Raw genomic sequence first — 21,214 nt, 5'->3', positions numbered from 1 at the left:
AAAGTGCACACTGTGTGACCCCGTTTACACTAATACGTAATCTGTGGGGAGAGAACTAGAGATGGGCGTTACCTCTGGGAGGACAGAGTGAGCGGGAGGCACACGAGACAGGGCAGGCGTTCCGATGGCAGGCAATGCTCGATTTCTTGATCTGGGTGCTGGTCACACGGATGTGTTCCATTTGTGAAACACGATGAGATGAGCCCTGCTGGTTTTGTACAACTTTTCTAAATGCATGTTACATTTCAGTGAAAATGATTTTAAAACTCTCTGTCTTAGCTCCGTACCATGCACCCTTGTCGGCTATGGAACACAGTGGCCAACAGTACGCGATTTTCAATTTGGCAACGCAATCTTGGTTGATTCAATGTGATATTTAAGAATGCCGTGCAGAGCCTTTGAAAACGACCTGGGTCTCTGGATCAAGAACGTGAAATGGATATTGTAACTATGTCTCTTCCCTCAAGTGCCATTGAATTGGCAGAAAACATAACTTTGCTTAAAACTAAGGAAAGGAGTCGGCAGTCGGCCAGATATGTTGAGATACCAGGAAATAGCACACGGACTGGGTTGGATGGATGGAGAAGAAGCAGCAGAGCCGCATCCACACCACGGGGCACCAGGGAGACCGCACCTTTGTACTGTGGAGTGCAGAGAGCTGAGCCATCCTGGGGCAGTGTTTGGGGTGACACATAAAAGAAGGGGCGCGGCTTTGGGAGCAGCAGGGCTGGAGGAGGCACAGGGCAGCAAAGCCTCAGGCAATCTGGCCCTGCCCCCCAGGTGCAGAAAGGGGGTGAGGAAAGGCAGCAACGGGACGAATCCTTCATCTTCATCTCCATCCCTGGCCTTGAGAGGTACGCCAAGTGCTCCCTACTCAGACTGGGCACTGAGGAGCGGTAGAGCACAGGGGCCGGTAGGGGATGCGGATGCTGCGGCTCCACCCCGGACCTACTGAATCCCGGAGCCGTGTCATGCACGTTAACCGCCGAGAAACTCATCGACTGAATTTTATACTCTCAACGACGCTGTTCGCATGCATCGTACTCCGCTCCCACGTGTTCTCTTAGACTCGCAGGAGAAATTTCCCTCAAACCGCGATGCTTAAAAATGAACTAACTCTGTATCAGTCAGAGTTCTCCAGAGACACAGGACCAATGAGATGTATATATTTATGCAGTGGAAAGAGGTTTATGATAAGGAGTTGGCTCATCTGATTATGATGCTAGCAAGTCCCAAGATGTGCGGGAGGGTGGCAGGCTGGAGGCTCAGGGGAGCTGATGCTTCAGCGTGAGTCTGAAGGCGTGAAGAAAGCAGCTGTTCTAGTCCCAAGAAGACAGCTGGCTTCTCTCTTGGGGCGGGGGGCACTCAGCCTTTTCGCTCCGTGCAGCCCTTCGTCTGCCAACTGCGGAGGCCACCGCAGAGGGCAAGGCCCTGGGCTTCACTGTTACTCCGTCCACGCTTTCAAGGGTTAAGCTCGTCCCAGACACGCCCAGGACAACGTTCCACCAAACAGCTGGACACCATGTGGCCTAGTCGAGGTGACGCATAAAATTAACTATCGCACTTACCAATTCTTTAATTTTTTCGGGGTACGGCAGGTCCTCACTTAACGTGGTCAACGGGTTCTTGGTAACGGCGGCTTTAGGCAAACAACGTATCGCAAAACCAAGTTCTGCCCCAGTCTAATCACTAGAAACAGACTCGAGTTCCTCTGGCGTATTTCTGCTCACAAAAACATCATCGCACTTCAAGTAAAGACTTCTAATGGTGAACGCTGAAATAAATATAAGCCGTACACACATTTAAGAAAGATGAACAAAAACCAGTAAGATGGTATTTCCCGCCCCCCTCCTTCCAGTTCAGGTGGCTTGGCTCGCCCGCTGTCTCCCAGGCCTCCCTGCGGCCGGCACGCAGGTCCGTACAGACAGAGAGGGGACGGTGTTCCAGGCGGGTCCGTGGAAGGAGGGGTCATAGGGAAAGCTCGATTATCGAGAACCACGTGCACGAGATTTTCCTGATCCTGGTCACCTCTGTGCTCCCCCACAGGGGAATTGCTTACGGGTGGCAGCGTCTCCGGGGACTGAATGCTTCAGGATCGGGGTTGCCAAAGACAGCCCAGGAGGCGATGCAAGAGGGTGAGATTTTCAGTCGGCTCGTCCCCACGGCGGAGCTGCGGGGCACGGCCGCAGGGGATGCTGTCCTTGCCCGAGGGAGTGACTGTGGGACTTCCTGATGGGTCCCCTCCAGCTCTGTGATCACAAATACAAGACTTTCGTCCAGGTCCTTGTCCAATCTGGGTCAACTTGGGTCTTGTTGGTAAAGGTGGCTGCACCTCCTGACCTGATCTCTAAAATGCTTCCGACTCTAACGCACTGCTTCCTAGAAATGCTTACTGAAACCTGAGTGGCCTCGGGCGGGGAATGGCGGGGCATCACCCGTCTTGCCCAGGCAGCATCTCCTTTCTGAGGCTCGGCCTCGCATCCTCACCAGTGTCTGGCCTGGCTCGGGAGAGGCGGAGGGCAGCTGGTGTTCACAGGCAGCTCCCTCAGGGTCTCCGCCACACGCCCTGTTAAGAACTCACTCGCTGGGGTTCCATCTCCCCTTTGCTCCTAGTTCATTTCGTTTGGCTTCGTTGTCAGACTCCCTTATTTCTGTACAGTGGTGCTTGGACCCACGGGTGCTCCCGAGTCCCCTGCCGCACACTGTAGATCAGCAGTCCCCAACCCTTTTGGCACTGGGGACCGGGACTCCTATGAGAATCTAATATCTGATGGTCCGAGGCGGAGCTGAGGCGGTGATGCTGGCGCTGGGCAGCGGCTGCAAACACAGATGAGGCTTCACTCGCTTGCCTGCGGCTCACCTCCTGCTATGCAGCCCGGTTCCCAATGGGCCAAGGACAGGTACTGGTCTGTGGCTGGGAGTTGGGGACCCCTGCTGTAGAGCACAGAGTGTCTGCTTCAGTGGGGTTGGGGCGGGGCCTGGCAATGTGCATCTCTAACAAATTCCCAGTGATGCTACTGCAGTTATCAGGGGACCCTGCTCTGTGTAGCGCCTGCTGACCTGTGACCCTCGGTAATCCTTGACCCCGGGCGGGAAGCCCCACTTGGAAGGGGCCAGGCTGCAGAGCAGGCGGTAGACGGGAGCCACCTCCAGGTGAAACCTCTGCCCATTCACAGGCTCCGAGTCACAGTTCAGGCCGACTGTGGGAAACGTGCTTTTTAGAGGTGTCACTGAAACCAAAAACGTTTGCCCAAGTGGAAGGGTCAAAGCCTGCGTGGAGCGCTGGCTCCCCGCCCCTCGTCTGCAGGAGCCCCTCCCCCACGTGTGAGCCAGCGTCTCCAGCGGGGAGGGACAGTCACAACGTAGACGTGGCTGGGTCCCAGCGGACTCTGCAATGCTGTGTCTGTGCGTGGCTGGCTTCCTGTCTCAGTAGAGCCCAGGCCCTCCCTGCATCGTGCCTCCCTCCCGAGGCTCTGAATCAGGGGACCCTCGGAGCAGAGTCTCAGCGGCCGCCCCGTGTCTGTGCCGCCGCTCACCCCTCAGACGGCAAACGACCAGCTTGCGGTGCCGCTCCGGCCCCACGTCCCGCCCGGATGCTCACAGAGCACGGGCTTTCCCTGCGCGTCTGCCCGTTCCTCCCTGTCGTTTGCCATGTAGCAAAGAGAGAAAACAAGTCCACAGTTTTCCTCAATCTTTCCCACAGCTCTTCCACTTTCTCATTTTCAAAAAATGTCCCTGACAGAATTCAATTTTCTCACAAGCTAAACTCAAGTTTATGCAAAACGTTTGCATGCAGTTTGTTTGTTGACAGCTGCAGAGTCACCGATCCTTAGGTGAAGGATGACATCATCTGAGGTTTTAACTATTTTTTTCCTCACAACTCCACAATGGGCCTCTGCCTACTTCCCCACCGCTGAGCAAGCAAAACCAGGTGGCTGATGTGGACGCCACTCCCCAGGCCACCGCCAAGCTTTTCACCCGTTCCTGCACAAGCGTCTTGGCTTCGGCCTCGACAGGTGACGCGTCGTCGATGTTTTTTGCTTTTGAGAGAATTAACTTAAACTCTTGATGTTTCTTGCACGGGATACTCCGATGGGTTTCGTAGCTCTCTGCCTGAGCCGGTAGAAACCGCGACACGCACGCCCATCGGAGCTGTTTCCCCCTTAGCTGTCCTTTCTGCGATGCGGCCACGCAGTCGTTGGCTCACGCAGTCATCGATTCATCCTTTCTTCTAAAAACACAGCGGCCGCCTCCCGTGTCCCAGGAAGGCACGGTGCTGAGCGGTGCCGGATGCAGAGTTAGCAGTGGATGTCGCATCGGGGCCACGCGTGAGCTGCTCCGAAAGGCAGGCCTCGTGTCTCAGAATCATCTCTGACGACTCCTGCTGCCTCGCCTCCCATCGCTGTGAAAAACGACATGCAGTGCCTAGTCCGTAACTCTCAGTACTCGTCCTCCTACGTGAGGAGGATGATACACCGAGATGTGCCTGTCCGTGCCTCTGCGTGGTGAGTGTGTGTGCGTGTGCGTGGGGTGTGTGTATGCATGTGGGGTGCATATGTGTCTGGCATATGTGTGTGGGGTGTGTGTGTGTGTGGTGGGTGAGGCTCTCATATAACAGGTTTTATTACTGTTGGCAATTATTTCAGGCCCCCTGAGTGGAATTCACTTATTCAATAAATACTCTCAGAATAAGTGATGAACCTACAAACTCCCCACATCAAGGGGCCCCGGCGGGCGCAGGCGAGGAGGGCTGGCTCCCTGTTCCCACAGACAGAGACGGTCTTGGTGGAGGCGCACGGGCCCCACCTGGAGGCACCTCGATGTGGCAGCGAGCCCCAGTGGCCCCTGTGCGTCTCAGAGAACAAGACCCATGGCCTTCCCATCCGGGTCTTGTCACCTGGCTGTGAGCCCCCTGCAGGGCACCTCGGGACTGGCACTGAGGGCAAGGGACGCACCCCTGGGGCAAGCGTGACACAGGGCCCCAGCTCCCCGGTGGCTCGTACACCGGCCGCGTGGCCAGTGCGGCTGTATCAGGCAGAAAAACCGGGCCTTGTGCTTGGTGGGCTCCTCTTGAATTTGGGGTTTGCGGAGCCTCCAAAGCCCGAGGCCTGAGCCGCTTCCGGCAAGTGACGGCTGCCAGACAGCAGCTGACAGGCGAGGACTGATTTGGTAATTGGCAGTAGAGCAGAGTGACAGTCACTGGCTCCTCCGGTGGAGCTGACACAGAGCACATGGCCCGGGACCCGGGGAGGGGCTGGGTGATGCTCCCAGTGGAGTCGTGAGCTGGGCCGGGCTCCTGGCGGAGAAGTAGCATGTCCCAGCCAGGCTGTGTCTTGACCTTGGGCAATCTAGGGGCTCCAACCATGGTGGGTCCCTGCCACCTAGGCGCCCCGACCCCTGGTCATCACTCAGGGGCACGCTGACACGTGGTCCTATGGGAGGAGGCACTGTCCCTGGAAACCGTGAACTGGCCCTTGAGTTGGGGTAGGGAATCTGCAGAATCCTTGGGTGCAAAGAAAGCAAGTTCTGTCACTTTTCATTTGACTGGAAGTTAAACACGCAATTCTACCAGATTCCAACGCCATCCCAATGGCCTGTCGTGAAGGAAGATGTCGGTTCAGATGTGGTCAGCAGACTTTTACTACAAATGGTGAGATAGTAACTATGTTAGGTTTTGTGAGCCAAAGGGCTTCCGTTCAGTCTTTCACCTTTGCAGAGCTGTGCAAAGGCCACCCTGGAAATGTGGCGGCCAGAGCGAGAGGCTGAGTTCCCACGAGACATCGTTTACAGAAACAGGTGCCCGGCTGCATTTGGCCGAGGGCGGCAATTGCCAGCCCTACCTCGATTCGTCGCCAAATACTGAGTGAGTGCCTACCTGTCCTAGGTCCTGAAGACACGCCGATGACCTCAGAGACAGAACTGCTGCCCCAGTGAGTTTAAATGTTATGGCGGAGAGAGACCAAAACCGCTAAAAAATTATGGACCAGACGAGAGGCAGTGGGATGTGCCGTGAAGCAAAGGGGAGCTGGGCGAGGGAGTCCACACGCGCCCAGGCCTTCCTCTTTGCGCTCCAACCTGTGAGGACGGGGATCTGGGATCCAGTCCCTCCTCACACCCCTGCACCCTGCATAGCGTTCTCTCGTGACCGCTGCCTGAAATTCTGGCCAATGCAATTAGGTGAGAGAAACAAACCAAAGACTTAAAACTTCGAAAGCCGGCAAGGTAACGATTTGTGCATGGTATGCTTAGATTCCTATATTAAAACTACTCTAAACAGCAAGAAAGTTTAGTTAATAAAGGAAGTATATAAAATACATAATAAATATATAAAATGTATAATAAAAGGGGGTTTATTAAAATAATACAATCTACAGCTTTCATATATCTGTGTGAAGAAACAAAATACATATATATGTGAAAGAAAACAACAGCGAAACAAAATACTTAAGAATAAACTTAAGATATACGTGACCTACAAGAACATTTAAAAATACTCGTAAGACAGAACCATACGAGAGTATAACAAATGGAAATGCATAGTACGTATTTGCGCAAGAAGGCTCATCCTTATAAAGATCTCAGAATTTCCAAAGATAAGTTATATGTGTAGTATAAATCCCATTTTTTTTTTGAAGGGAAGCGATCCCAGTTTGCAGACAGGATCCTGTTTGATTCTTCCCTGTGGAACTGTCTGGTGACATAAGGGTTTCCCAACGAAGACTCAGAGACACCTTCCGTCCACACTCCCAACATGACAAGAAAAACAGGAAAACGAAGAAGTTCCCACCTCTGTCCGCGAAGCGATTAGATTAGGTTAGTTTTTTGTTCGTTTATTTTCATGAGAAATGAGTCACTAATTTCATCCATAGAGAGTGGTATAAAAATTCTAAATAAAGTTTCATTAAATTCAATCTGACAGTATACAACAGTGATTGGATAGGGGGTAGCTGAGTGATGCTTTGATGGCTCAGTATCAGAATATCTATTAGCATGATATAACATAAATAGTTTGAAAGAAAATATGGCATTTTAATAAATGCAGAAATGATTCTAGAAATTCAGTAAGGATTCTTGAGTTTTTAAAATAATTAAGAAATTAGAAGTAAAATGCAAAGTTCTTTACCACAAAAAGACATCTGTGAAAAATCTACTGTGAACATTATACTTAATGGTGAATTGTGGAATAGTTAACATTAAATTTAGAAAAAGATAAAAATTGTCATAACCATCAACTCTTATTCCTCAACATTGTCTTCGGGGACTAGAAAATGAGCTTTAATAACGAGAACAAAAAGTAAAATAAAATATAAAAGAACTGGCAATATCTTAAGAAAATTTTTATTTTGTTGTTGCGGATACAATTGTCTACTCAGAAAATTCACGAAAATCTATAACCTATAAGAATTAATGATTGTTTAGCAAAGTTACTAGATATGTTAGTATCGTTTTAAAAAGAATGAACTTTTTTTGCCAGCAAAAACAAACATGATGTAAAAAATACACTAATCGTAATAGTGACAAAAACATAAGCTACATGGAAATCAATCTATTTGACTTCTTATAAAAAAGTCTTTTCATAAAAATTATAGATTTAGAGATTTTTCATTTCTAGAAATGGCAGGTGAGGAAATGAAAACAAGTATTCTGACAGAAAACAACAATAGCAAAAATGTCAGATGAAATGTGAGAAAATTCTGAAAATACCAAAGAATTAGTGACATCCTAAGAGATAACTGAACTAAAATCTAAGAGAAAATGATACCTCGAAGAGGTAAATTTTACACTCAAATGTGATTTTCTTTGAAGGTATTTACTGATCAAAAAGAAACATCTGCAAAACAGATTGTGGGATGGAAAACTTAAATAAAAGTCAAGTGCCTACCTGATGCCCACCGCGCTTTACGCTGGCATTTGAAGAGGCTTCAACCACAAGTTAAATATAAATCTGAAGTTAATCAATCCTCATGTGGGTTCCAGCTGGTGTCTGCATTTCCTGGGTTTTGAACCTCAGGTCTTGAATTTGGAATCAAAGTGACCTTAGAATGTTTTCCTCAAAGCCAGGGAAAGGAAAAGGAGAATCTTCTCTGAAGAAATATTCCGTTTTCACATACCTCAAATTACTCCTACAAATAATCTTAACAATTATGATCAAGACAAAAGTGAGCGGCCCCACAATAATGCAGGATATAATGAATGAGAAAGGAAGAAGACAGTAGATACCAGAAATACAGAAACACAGATATGGGAAGTGTACGTGAACTCTAAAGCCGTTGTACACACTATGCTCCGAGTTCCTCGTCTAAGAGGGAAGCGCATGGTTCACGTTGTACGTTGATGATTTAGAGAGTGTTGTGTGATTTTTCGAAGGTCCAGATCATTAAAGGGAAGCAGGAGTTGGAATGATAACAATTCCCCATCAAACCAAACAAGGCAAGAAAGAAGAAAAGAAGCAGAGAACGAGCAGTTCGCATAGAAAGAACCGATCACATGGTTAATTTAACCTCAAATATAAAAGTCACCACATTAAAGCAAAAGGTACTAAATGCTTCAATAAAAAGACAAAGATCATCTGAATGGTTTTTAAAAACAAAGAAAGAGAAAGCGATACATTTTATATCTAAGTGCATTACTTATGTATCGATGCGTAAAAAATTACCCCGAAACATAGCGACTGAAAACAACATGCATTTATTAGTTTCTGTGGACCCAGATGTGGCTTCGCTGGGTCCTTCACCTCAGCGCCCCCTCTCACAAGGCTGCACACAGGGTGCCCACGGGGACCACAGACTGCCTCTTCTGAAGGCTGGACCGAGGGAGGACCTGAGCCCAAGCTCCCTGGCCTGGCCATTGGTGAGATTCAGGTCCCTCCGGGGTACTGAACCGGTGGCTTCTGTTTCTCAGCGGCCACACTCAGTTTCTCCTTAGGCAAGCTCGCCACACAGCAGGTCACCGTCAGAGCAAACGTCGGAGGAGAGCCAGAGGGAGCGTTTGAGCAAAGCAGGAGTCATGTTCTCTTTGACAGTAAGAGGAGCGATATTCCTTCTCCCGAGATGCTTTATTTCTAGCGATGCATCACGAGGCCGGACTCCAGGCCGGGGCCTTGCACAGGGTCCGAATGCCGGGAGGCTGGGCTCGGTGGCGGCAGCATCGCTTGGCTGCCCGACGAAGCGCGTTGCGGTCTCCACGGCGGCTCCCTGATCCTGAATTCCCCGACCACGCTGCTCGCCAACCCACGTGCTGCTGGTTTCCTTTCTCGTCCTCTGTGTCCACCCCCACCCTGAAACATGTCTCCGTGAGAGCCACCGCCGTGCCTGCTGTCGTAGGCGGTCCCTCATGCTTGCCCAGTGCGAGAATGAGCCCGTGCACGACCAGGCCGCACCTGGGAAGCTGGCTGACCTGGGGGAAACTGGCTGACCTTGGGGAAACCGGCTGACCTTGGGGAAACCAGGGAGGCCGGGCCCCCTGGGAGGCGACTGCAGGGGGCAGGGCGCGTTTGGGCGGCCGCGGGGGCCGCGGACCAGGCTCCTCTGACCTATTCCACAGCCGGCGCTCGTTCCGTTTTCTGACCTCTGGCCTGGGGACAGCAGTGTGGAAAAGGAAGGGGTGGTGACGCATGATTGTGCCACGTACACCTACCTGACTGAAGCGGCCTCGCCGGGGAACAGGTGGCGGGGGAGGGAAAGGCAGGCCGCGGCCCTCGCGGTCACTCCGTTAATCCTCTTCTGCTTCCTCGCCGTCCCCCTCCCGGTCCCCCGCCCCTCATGTCCTCAGGGCTGCGTGTCCGTCTCCCACAGCAGCTAACATCGCGCCCCCCCTCGCTTCATGACCTCATGGGGTTTCACTGCCCTCACTGACGGGGCTTCCGTTCCAGGCTCTGGCTTCAGTCTAGAAGGACGGGCCAAGCCCGTGCCCCCGCCCCCATCACTCACCTGCCTGCTTTAGCGCTGAAGGTCTTGAAGCTTGTGCGGACCTGTCGGTGGCCCGCAGTGCGTCTCCCTGACCTGGACGTGCAGCGCCCGAATTGGTAAACCTCAGCGCCCTCTACGGCTGCCAGAGGCTCCGCTTTGGGGGCCGTGCCCTACCCTCCCGTCATTTCTTATCCCTGTTCCCAAAGCATCCTTGAGCTACCTGTTAATCCAGAAAAATCCGAACTGTTAACTTCTGTAGCGACTGTGAGGGTCAGTCGCCAACGCAGACGTTCAGATGATAAACTCACGTCACGTAAAGGTGTCCGGGCACATGGCGTTTATCGTCAGGTCGCTCTGTGACCTGCACAACAGGACCAGGGGCCTGAGTTCCACTCTTGTCACTCCCACGCCCACCTGAGAGAGGGGACCGCGTCCAGCCCTCGTGGCTATTTCTTTTCTGTGGGAACGATCCACAGATTTCTATGAAGCAGCTGTGTGCTTCTATGACTTGATTTTTCATTTTAGATCTTACCTGTTGACTTCCTGACGTGTAACATGAGGAACCAGCTCTCGAACGACCCCACTGCTGACGCGGACGTGCGTGTGCGTGTGTGCACGCTCACACACGCGTGTCCACACACCAGCTTCCCCGAGCAGTCATGATTTCTGTGCGTTACGGCCATTTTCCTTCTTGTAATTTCTTTGCTTTGTTTCAATATGTCATTTCTTTTATCCATTTAGATTTCTAATTAGTCATAATTAATGCGTCCTACACCTCCCGAACCAAAAGAGAAGACTCCTCTTAACATGCTATTTATTTTTCCCCCTGGAAGACATTCATTAGAAGTCTTCTATGTTCTTCATTTCTCTTGGGTTAAATATTTCTTTCTTGGAATCTATCTCTTTCTCTTTCGTGGTTTAATTCCTCATTTATTGGAGTTCATCCTCCAACAAAGTAAAATATTGAGAACTCGTTTATCTGAAGACGTTATTCTCTATACTTCTACTGAAATGAGGGTTTGAATGCAAATAGGTTTCCAGGTGAAAAATCACTCTTTTCCACAATAAATCGCAGATGTTGCTCATTTTCTTCTAGCTTTTTCTGATGCTGTTTAAAAGCCCCGTTTCTGTTACCTTTTGCTGAGTAGGAAATGGTCTCAGACCTTAGTGCTTAAAAAAATAAATTCTCATTTGTCATGATTCTCTGGGTTGGCTGGTGACGTTCTTGCTGGATTCATGTGGGCTGTCTCATGGGATGGCGTCAGCTGGAGCATAGCCTGGGACTCGCTCAGCTCAGCTCAGCTGGAACTTTCTCTCCTCCTGGTGCTTCATCCTTAAGAGGGCTGGTCTGGACTGAGTTTCCTCATGCAGTGACAATAGAGTCCAGAAAGTCAAGACCCAGGCCCAACTGCTGGGCAGTAAGCATTTGCATACAACAGCTGGGACTGTTAACGCCTGTGGCCACGCCCCCAAGTGATTGAGAGCTGACTCCACAAGGGTGTGGCGCCTGGGAGCTTTGAGTCACTGGGTGTCCTTGGAGTGACAGCCTGCAGCAATCCACCCTCTGGCACTAATCCTTTACACTCTCTTACATGCAAAACATATCAATGCCTTAACCAGACCCACACCCCAAACTCATCAAGTCAAAACAGTGAATTTGAAGTCCAAGATTTCATGATCTATATCAGGCCCAGATGTGGAGTAGGCTCTGTGGATGCTTCTCTCTTTGATTGAGAGAGTGTGGGAATTTAAAAGACACGGAATCTGCCTTCCGTACACCTCCACGCGACGGTGAGAGGGAGACGAGGTAACTGGGGGAGACAAGGCACTAGGAATAGGAAGGGGACGGAGGCACCCAGACGTCACTGGGCCATAGCCATTCTGAAATCAGCTGATCATGTGTGAGGTTCCACGTCAGGTGACAGGAAATCTACCTTGCTCAGGGCTAATTCTGCTCCTCGGAAGTAGTTCTCTAATTTCTGATTTCCCATGGGGTGGGGGTCTACCCTCTGGGATTCTTCCCCCGGAAACATCTTTCCTTTCCCGTAGTGACAGGCCCCGCGTTTACCTGGACAATTCTCTCAGCCTTTTTCCTGCTCGTATAAAGTTCAGAGCCCCAGAGGTGTGTTTTTTTTTTTGTTTTTTTTTTAATGATTTCTGCCCCCGTTTTATTCCAAACTCATACAGCACTTGTAAAAACCGTGTAGGCTCTCTATGAATCTGACGCGCTTCCTTCCATGTCCCCAAAAGCCATGCCCGTGGTTCTTTTGGAGTAAACGCTCTCTGCTTTGAGCCAGGAGCACAGCTGCAGTGAAACACCACTCTCAGATTCTTAGAAGTGCTTTTATTTTTTAGTTGAGAAAATCTCCTACGCGGGTGTATTTCTGGGATCTTAACAAGGGATCTTATGGCCGCATCCTTGATTTACTCTTTACCTTGAGGCCATTTCTTATTTTGAGAGTCTTATGCCAGCTGGAGACCCTGGAAATGTGAAACAATTTTATTTTTCAAACTAGTACGTTTGGATTGGAAATTCTGCCTGCATTCTGAGTAGTTCCCTCTTTAGATCATCTTTATCTTCCCATAACTTATCATACTCAACCTACCGAAGCCAATTGGCACTTTCGATATTCTGCTGAGACATTTAGTCTGCACGCATAGGTTCATTTGGTACGTTTTTTTCCCCAGGTTAATGCAAACAGTTTTGTCACTTGTTTCATTCCGGCAAAGGATGGGTCGTCATCTTTTAAGTCTCTATTATCAGTTTTTATCACTGCACTTCGAGCCTCCAGTAACAATCTCTTGACTGTCCTTCTGCCCCTCCCCCGCGTTGCCCAGTGACAAAGCCAACTCTCCATGCTCTCGATTGCGGTTACAGCTGCACCCGACTTTCAATCCGCTTTTCTCTTTTCGTTGTCTCCTGCTGCAAAACAAAGCACCCTAAAATTATGCAACTATGCAAAGCACGACACAAATATTTTCATTATTACTTAAGAAGACATTGGAGCTGAGGATATAAAAACTGATCTGTTTTGTGAGAATGGTGAATGAGAGTGAATAGCAAACTATTAACATTGTTCACTGATTTTTCAGAAATGTGATACCTGAAATTCTAATTATGGCCTTCTAATATTTTGCATCCCAAATAAAAGATACACTATAACAGAATCGAGAGAAAGGTATTTTATTTTGAGATGTGTTTTTAATTAGAGAGCTGATAGAAATTCTTTTACCTGGAACTTAAGACAGGTGGGTTGGTTTGCCTTTGCTCCTGAGAGTGGATTTCAGTGACAAATACCAAGGAGGTGTTTGGAGGAGCTGGTTGCCAGTGTCACCTCTGACACCAACTGTGTGGCCTTGGGCCAGCCACATCATCCCTCTAGCCTGCGTCCTCATTTGAGACGTGGCAGCTTAGGCCATCTGCTCTGTATCTCCTCCCCAAGCTTAACAGTCAATGCCAGCAGAGTTTGAACTTTTAAACAAATTTCCATCTAAACATTGGACTTACCGTTGAAAGAAGATAGTGTTAATATTTAGGAAAACTCTTGAGAGCCATTTTCATAAAATGCCTTGAGTTTTTTTAGGTAAAGTACCATAACAATCCTAAAAACTTTTCTTTACTAATAAGATTCATCTTAAGGTAAACAATAGGGGTACATCGCTTCCTTAATATATGTTGATGGCCCCTCAGAGAAAAATATGGTTCAGGTGATTAATTCAGCTTCTGTTTAATTGTAGAGAGAGAGGGTATTAAATTTGCTGGGTTAGTACTGAGGGAACTGTTGGCCTATAAGCACACCTGTGTCGTGCACAGGACGGTCTGTAAATCTGGATTTACATTTATTTAACACTTTTATTTTTTTTCTCAGAGAACTTGTGTATGGATAAGGTAGAATTCAACTCTCCATACTGAGAGTGTCATTTCTTTTTGAGTAGATTAATTATTTACTAGATGAATATAGTTTATCAGACAGAAGACTTAAACTCAGAAATGTAAAGACTCGCACAAACTCTGAGAACTTACAAAACCTAACATCAGTTTTAACAACAGCGCACACAACAGCTCTGGTCTCTTTGGGGCTACCCTACTTGAAAAATGTGTAATTTTGGTCAAATAACTCAGTTTAACTGAGTTTTATCTTTTAAGGCTATGGAAGGATAAAAAGAGATAATAAAGGTGAATGTACTTTGTAAACTAGAAATGATATCAACATTGGAGAGCTTATTCATTCATAATATTACTGTAACGTACTTCTTTTTATTGAAAGCTTTTAAAATGGAAAATGAAAAAAGCTAAAACAAATGTTAAGCAAGTTTTACTATTCCATATACAGTAAGTTATTTTGAAAAACTAGTAGTACTAATATTATTTAATTTATTAGAGAAGGTTATATCTTTTTATAATATATGCTATAATGTACATGTTTTGCAACGTAACGAATAATTCCCCCAAACTTGACTTTAAATACATATATAACAGTTAATCTTCTCCAAGTATCTATATGTACACTTGTTGCTCATTTTATTGGTGGTCATTTCAATTGGTTGCTCATTTAAATGTATTTCGAATTTTAAATATTATAAATGACATAGTAGTATTCATTTCATGCACAAATTTTTATCACTGCCTCTGACTATTTTGGTAGGATAGGTTACTAGAAGCTGGTGAAGCCACTGGGCCAAAGTTAGGAACTGGGTACAGAGTGACCAATCATTTTAAGGAAAGTCTGTACAGTCCGCTCTAACAGGCGAGTTGAGAGCGCTCTTCCCACGTCACGTGCTCCTGTTCCCACGTCACGTGCTCCTATTCCCGTGTCACATGCTCCTATTCCCGTGTCACATGCTCCTATTCCCATGTCACATGCTCCTACTGCCGACACGTCTCCAAACATACTTCTAACTTCTAGCGAGAACAGCTTCCTATTGCTTTAACTCACAAAGATTTTTGCCATTTTGGAGCCCTACTGTCTAAAAGAGTAGCCACTAGCCACATAACTTAAATTTAAACTAACTAAAGTTTAAAAATACAAATTCAGTTCGTTGGCTGCATGAGCCACATTTCAAGTGCTCAAAAGTCACATCATACTGGACAGCCCGGACTGTTGCAAACTTTTCTGCTGCTAGAGAGGCTGGACTTAATATTTTCCTATATTAATTAGTTATTATTATCCATTTTCTTTCTTTTTTTTTTAAACACCACAGCACCTGCTCTTCCTAGGCGGTCTCCCATTTAAGTACTAACCAGGCCCGACCCTGCTTAGCTTCCGAGATCAGACGGGATCGGGTTTGTTCAGGGTGGCGTGGCCGTAGACTTGTTATATCCATTTTCAATTGCAAATATAGGCTTAGACACATCACTCAAATTTCTTCAAAAAATAAAAGTCAATTCCAGAGTGTTTTAGCATGTGATTTTAAGCAGCGTCTGTCTGTCTATCTGTCTCTGCCTAACTCACACCACTCACCTCTTTTACCTTAAATCTTTTCTCCATTTTCTGCCATCCTCCGCATTTGGTGGCAAAGACCACAGCTTGTGGTTTACCACGTGCTCGTAGTTACTTCTCCCATTGCAGATTTGATCTGACTTCTTTTAATGACGTAAATTAATTAAAGAACAACTTTAAAGGTTTTTTTCAATGCTTATATCAATTTTCCCATCCAGAATATAGTAATGCTCTATTTATTCATGTTTCTTTTATAGAGCACTGAATCGTTTTTGTTTGTTTATTGGTTTTCATATATTTTATACATAAATATTGCAAACTTTATGCCTAGACACTTCATATTTCTACTATTTTTGACGTGGTCATTTTTTAAAATTTTCTCTTGTGAAAGGCTATTGCTAGTTTATAAGAACATTTTTGAATTTTCTGCATCTATTTTTTATGTGGTTATTTTGCCTAATTTATTGGGTCTTACGGTATTTTTAGTCGATTCTCTTGGAATATTTAAGGTATAATCTAAACATCATCTTTGAATAATATTTTAGTATAATTTGGCATCGCTAAATACATCGGTATATCCAAGTATAATCTTGGAATTATTTATAAATGGACTGTTTTTCATTTTTATTTCAAATATTTCTGATCGTATTTATTTTTTCTTTTGTTCAGTCACCGGAACATTTTGTTAAGAAATCAGCGGCCAGTCTTACGGGAGCTCCCTTGTAGGTAACTAATTGCTTTTCTCTTGCTGCTTTTAAGATCCTCTCTTCGTCTTTAACCTTTGGCATTTTAATTATGATGTTTTGGTGTGGGCCTCTTTGGGTTCATCTTGTTTTGGACTCTGAGCTACCTGCAGTTGTATGTCTATTTCCTTTGCCAAGTTAAGGAAGTTTTCCACCATTATTTCTTTAAATAGGTTTTCAATTCCTTGTTCTCTGTCTTCTCCTTCTGGTACCCCTACGAAGCAAATGTTACGTTTATTGGTGTCCCAGAGGCCCCTTAAACTAGCCTCATTTTTTTTGAATTCTTTTTTCTTGTTACTGTTCAGATAGGTTTTTTCCACCACCTTATCTTTGAAATTGCTGATTCGATCCTCTGCTTCATCTGCTCTGCTGTCGATTTCCTCTAATGCATTCTTCTTTTGAGTTGTCGTATTCTTCATTTCTGACTGGTTCCCTTTCACGTTTTCCACATCCATTTTTATGTTTTCTGCCTCTTTGTTAAAGTGCTCACTGAGTTCATTTACTCTTCCCCTAAGCTCATCGAGCCTCCTCATAACCAGTGTGTTGCACTTTGCATCCAGTAGATCGCTTGTCTCCATTTTGTTGAGTTCTTTTTCTGGAACTTTGTTCTGTTCTTTCATGTGGGACATGTGTCTTTGTCTCCCCAATTTGGCTGCCTCCCTGTGTTTGTTTCCATGTATTAGGTAGGACTGCTATGTCTCCTGGTTTTAGTTGAGTGACCTTATGTAGTCAGTGTCCTGTGAGGCCCAGTGGTGCAGTCTCCCTGGTCACCTGGGATGGGTGCTGCAGATGTGTTCCTTGTGTGGGTTTCATGTGCCCTCCTGTCGTTTTTGAGTCTTGGTGGCTATTTGCACGTTGATAAGAGGGACTGACCCTCAGGCAGACTGGTTGTGAGGACTGGCTGGTGACTACAGTGGAGGGCTGTTGCACAGGGCTGACCCCATGGAGCAGGATTTACTTTAGTTGGGCTCTGGTGCCCGCCCAGTCTGCCCTTCAGCTGTGTTCTCCTCAGATATAGCCCTGGGTGGTACTCTGGCTCCAGCTCTGGTCAAAGCTGACCTACTGGGCATGCTGGCCCAAGGGCCCCTTAGGAAGGACACAGCCACAGGGCAGTTCAGCTGCAGCCTGTGCACTTCTGGGGCCACCTGGCAAGAGTCACCAAGCAATCTGCAGATGGCTGCCACTTGTGTTGGGCTTGGAAGTGCCTAGAAGAGGCCAAGCTGTGAACTAAAGCCAGCTGGCACTACTACTGGAATTGGTGCTGCTTAGTAAGAGGTATGGTGCTCACTGAGGCCAGATGCTGCTTGTTTGGGTTTTGTGAACCTTTAAGAGATTTTAGGAAAGTCTGAGGCATGGGCAAAGACAGCCCATTTGTATGGAAAAGCTACTGGAGGCGGCTTGGGTAGGTCTCCATGTTGCAAGGGGTGGGGTCTCAGGGAATCACCTGAGTGGGGCTACCTGTGTTATCCAGATTGATGGAGATTCACATATGGTGGCCGCCTGCATCTGCAAGTGGGGCGGGGGAGGGCTCAACAGAGAAACATTGGCCTCTGTCAGTACCTCTGTTTGGGAGAAAGCTACCCTTGCCCTATAGCCACAGAACTCAGCCCTTGCCCTATAGCCACAGAACTCAGGCCCTATGTGTCTTCAAGCAGCTGCCCCAGAGCTGGAGCTCTGAGTGAGAGAATCGTCACCAAGTAAATCTGCGCAAGCTCTTTAAGGGGGATACCTGGGATCCCAGCCACGCTCCATCTTACTCAGCCACAATCTCCACTGGTTTTCACAGGCAGAAGTTGTGGGGTCTTTTCTTTCCAGCACTGGAACTCTGGGCTGTGGAGTCCAGGGTGGAGTTGGGCCCCCTTGCTCCTCCTGGAACCTCTGGGGCTGAGATATCCCTCCCTATTTTTAACCGCCACATGCAGGTGTGTGACCAGACCATTCCATGTCTCTGCCCCTCTTACCAGTCTCAGGGTGGCCTCTTATTATGTCCCTGGTTGTAGGACTTTTGTTCAGCCAGCTCTCAGGTGACTCCTGGTGATGGTTGTTCTGTAATTTAGTTGTGATTTTGATGTTATCTTGAGAGGAGGTGAGCACAGCATCTGCCTACTATGCCATCTTGACCAGAAGTCCCTCTAATACCTTTATTTTCATGTGTCAGTTTTGCTTTCATTGTTCATTATTTCAAAAGACTGAGTCTTGACATTTCTTATCCATTTTGTCACTTTTATATTTTGATTATTTTAATTTACTTTTAGTTCAATATTTTTTCTTTCCTTGGAATTGTCTTTATTTTTAAAATTTCTTGAAATCAATGTCTAATTTATATCGATTGCTATTCTTTTATAAGTAGACTATTTTAAGAGATGCATTTAATTTTGGGTATAACATTGGCAGAACCACCAATGTTATGATACACTTTCTTTTCTTTCTTTTTCTTTCTTTCTCTCACTCTCTCTCTTTTTACTTGACATGTTTATGTCCCTTTTGCTTTTAGTATATCCGTATTTCATAGAGTACATGATGTGTATAAGCTACCTTTTCCTGGTTTGCGGATATCCTTGGGGTAACATACGTGGGTGCTGCCGGCTTCTGTTTTTCATACCTGATCCCGAGTTGGGATTGGGTACAACTATCATGTAGTGTTGTTTTTCCACCTTGAGTTTGAATCTTCCAATGGGTTTGCTTCTCTGACTGTGTAGACAGTTTAAAGCAGTCTTCAGTATTTTGCGGGGGAAGGGGCTGAGTTTTATAGGAAAGTCAACTCAAGTTACATGAGCTCTCCCTGCCACTGCCTAGTTTCTCAAGTTTCAAAAAGAATTTCTCAGAGAGCCAACATCCCAAAATATAAGGTTCTATACATGCCATTTTGCTTTTTCCAATTTTGTAGCCTGGGAGTCTATGAATTGGAATAGATTTGAGGAGAAATGAGCAAGCTTGTGGCTCTAGGTTGTTCGCGAGCACATCCAATGAGCAACAGAATTTGGGTCTGTGTTTATTATTATTTATTTATTTTTATTTGCTTGGTTATATCTTGGCTCATTTTATAGTTGACACAAGTCCTGGGATCCCTGAGAAGGAGCCGATCCAAAAGTCTTTTTCTACGGTTTTTGGAGCATAGAAAGTTAGACAATTAATGCAAGAATATATTCCTCACTACCCACACACGATAGAAAGTATAGTTAGGAATACTGCCTCTCCTTGGGTCTATTGTCCACTTTCATCTTCAATGTCCCGTGCTGGGAGATTTCACTTTAATATATCTTCATTTAATGCATTTTAACGAGATGGCAGAAACATCGTCTACCATCGTAAAGTCTTCTTTACTTTGTTAAGTAACATAGAATAAATAGAAACATATCGATTTGAAGCATCTGCTTCGTCAGTACGCAGTTGGTGTCAGTCCGGCAGACGACCTCTGAAGGCAGGGTCAGAGAGCGCGAGGCATGGACATCACTGTCTTTTTTCACGGCATCTAAATTCAATGTATTTCAAAGTCCTAAATCCTCACCAGCAGTTTAATTTGACTGAGGCAGATGGTGAAAGTCGAGCCGCCCTGGGCCTTGGGCTGTGCTCCTAGATTTCGTTTATTCAACAAATATTTACTGTGCTCCAGGCCGCGTATTCATACTGAGAACAAAATGGTGAAAATGACACGTGGCTTCTGCTCTTCGAGGGTTTGCGTTTTAGTGACGAGACCAAGGAAACAAAACAATGTGGCGACGACTTGCGTAAAGAATGATCGATTAGACAAGAGCGCCGGCAAGTGCCATGAAGCACAGTGAATCCAAACAAGGAGCCAGATTTTTCAAAAAACGAGCAGGATGATGAGGCGGTTAGGGAAGCCCTCGTCAAGGAAGTGATATTTAAATTGAGAGCCGGACCGTGAGAAGCGGAAGTAGCTAAGTGGACGGCGGACAGGAGCCGCTAAAGGCATAGGAAACAGCATTTATAAAGACCCAGAGGAAGGAAATAAAAGACAGCTCGATAGATTTGAGGACCAGAAAGCTAACCGGTGTCGCTGGAGAGCTGAGCAGATGGGAAGGTGGCTCGGGATGGAGTTGCGAGGCCGGGCCGGGCGCGGCGTGACAGGCCGCGGTAAGGAGAGGAAGCTTTGGAAGGATGTAAACGGGGTAGCACGTTGCTCTTACCGATCGCGTGAAGACATTACTTTTACTGCTGTCTGGAGAATGAATTAGAGAAGAGTGTTAAGAACCGTGGGCATTTTTCTCATTTTTCTACTCTCATAGATTTAGATTACACTGAAGTCTCCCTGATTAAGCTTTTAGAATCGCCTCTTTCTCGTTAGTATTACATATATACGTGAATTTTGAAATTGGAAAAACTCAGAAGACTGGATGACGTTTCCTTCCGCTTGCTGCCTGAGAGGTCTTGATCGTCGGTGTGTGAGAACAATGCTATTAAGAATAACACGTCGGTGGCTTAATTTTCAGACCTTTTAAAAAGATTAAATATAATATGATACATCTAAGTACTGAGCAAAGTGTAACTCTATGCAACTGGTAGCGGTACATGTCTTAATTAGCCGAATTCTTGGTAAATGACTAAAGTCCATATTTTGTGAATTCTGTTAAGTCCAATTTTAAGGACTTTTCACTTTACAGAATAACTTCACAACTTCTATCGTACTTATTTATAACCAATCCTGTGAGGTGGCTGCCATTACAAATTCCATAAAGAGTGAACCAGACTGTAAAGTGAGGCCAAGCACCTCGCATACGTTTGCCCAGCTACGAGACGACAGAGCCGCAGATTAAGTTAGACACATTGACCTTCGCCAGCTGTGCCATTCTGTGCGTCCCGTTTCTTCCTGGAGGTAATCATCTGTAGAGCGGATGAACAGCATCTAGTTCTTTCCCGAAACGCTCTGTCCTTCTTTAAAAGTGGAGGCGCGGTCCAGCTATTCCTGTGGCAGGACGAGTCCAGTTGTGATAAGACCTTTGTTCTTTTTAAATGCCCACCGCTTACACAACACCGAGCGGTAACAATGCCTGAAGGCCCATCTGGTGATATTGACGGGGACATCACAGCGAGGTGCCAGTATTCGTCACTACCTCTTTTAACCCTCAGGGCAAACGTAGAAGGCAGGGACTGTCATCACTAC

At 46.6% G+C, this 21,214-nt stretch overlaps 1 pseudogene; it reads right to left on the bottom strand.

The window, feature by feature from the left end:
- Positions 1 to 15,101: 15,101 nt before the first annotated feature.
- Positions 15,102 to 15,220, bottom strand: LOC112478660 (annotated as a pseudogene).
- Positions 15,221 to 21,214: the final 5,994 nt, after the last annotated feature.

The sequence above is a fragment of the Pteropus alecto genome, unplaced genomic scaffold (genome assembly GCF_000325575.1).
Source record: "Pteropus alecto unplaced genomic scaffold, ASM32557v1 scaffold61, whole genome shotgun sequence".
Lineage (NCBI taxonomy): Eukaryota > Metazoa > Chordata > Mammalia > Chiroptera > Pteropodidae > Pteropus > Pteropus alecto.
The sequence above is the reverse complement of the archived record's forward strand: the minus strand, read 5'-3'. Positions and strand labels throughout refer to the sequence as shown.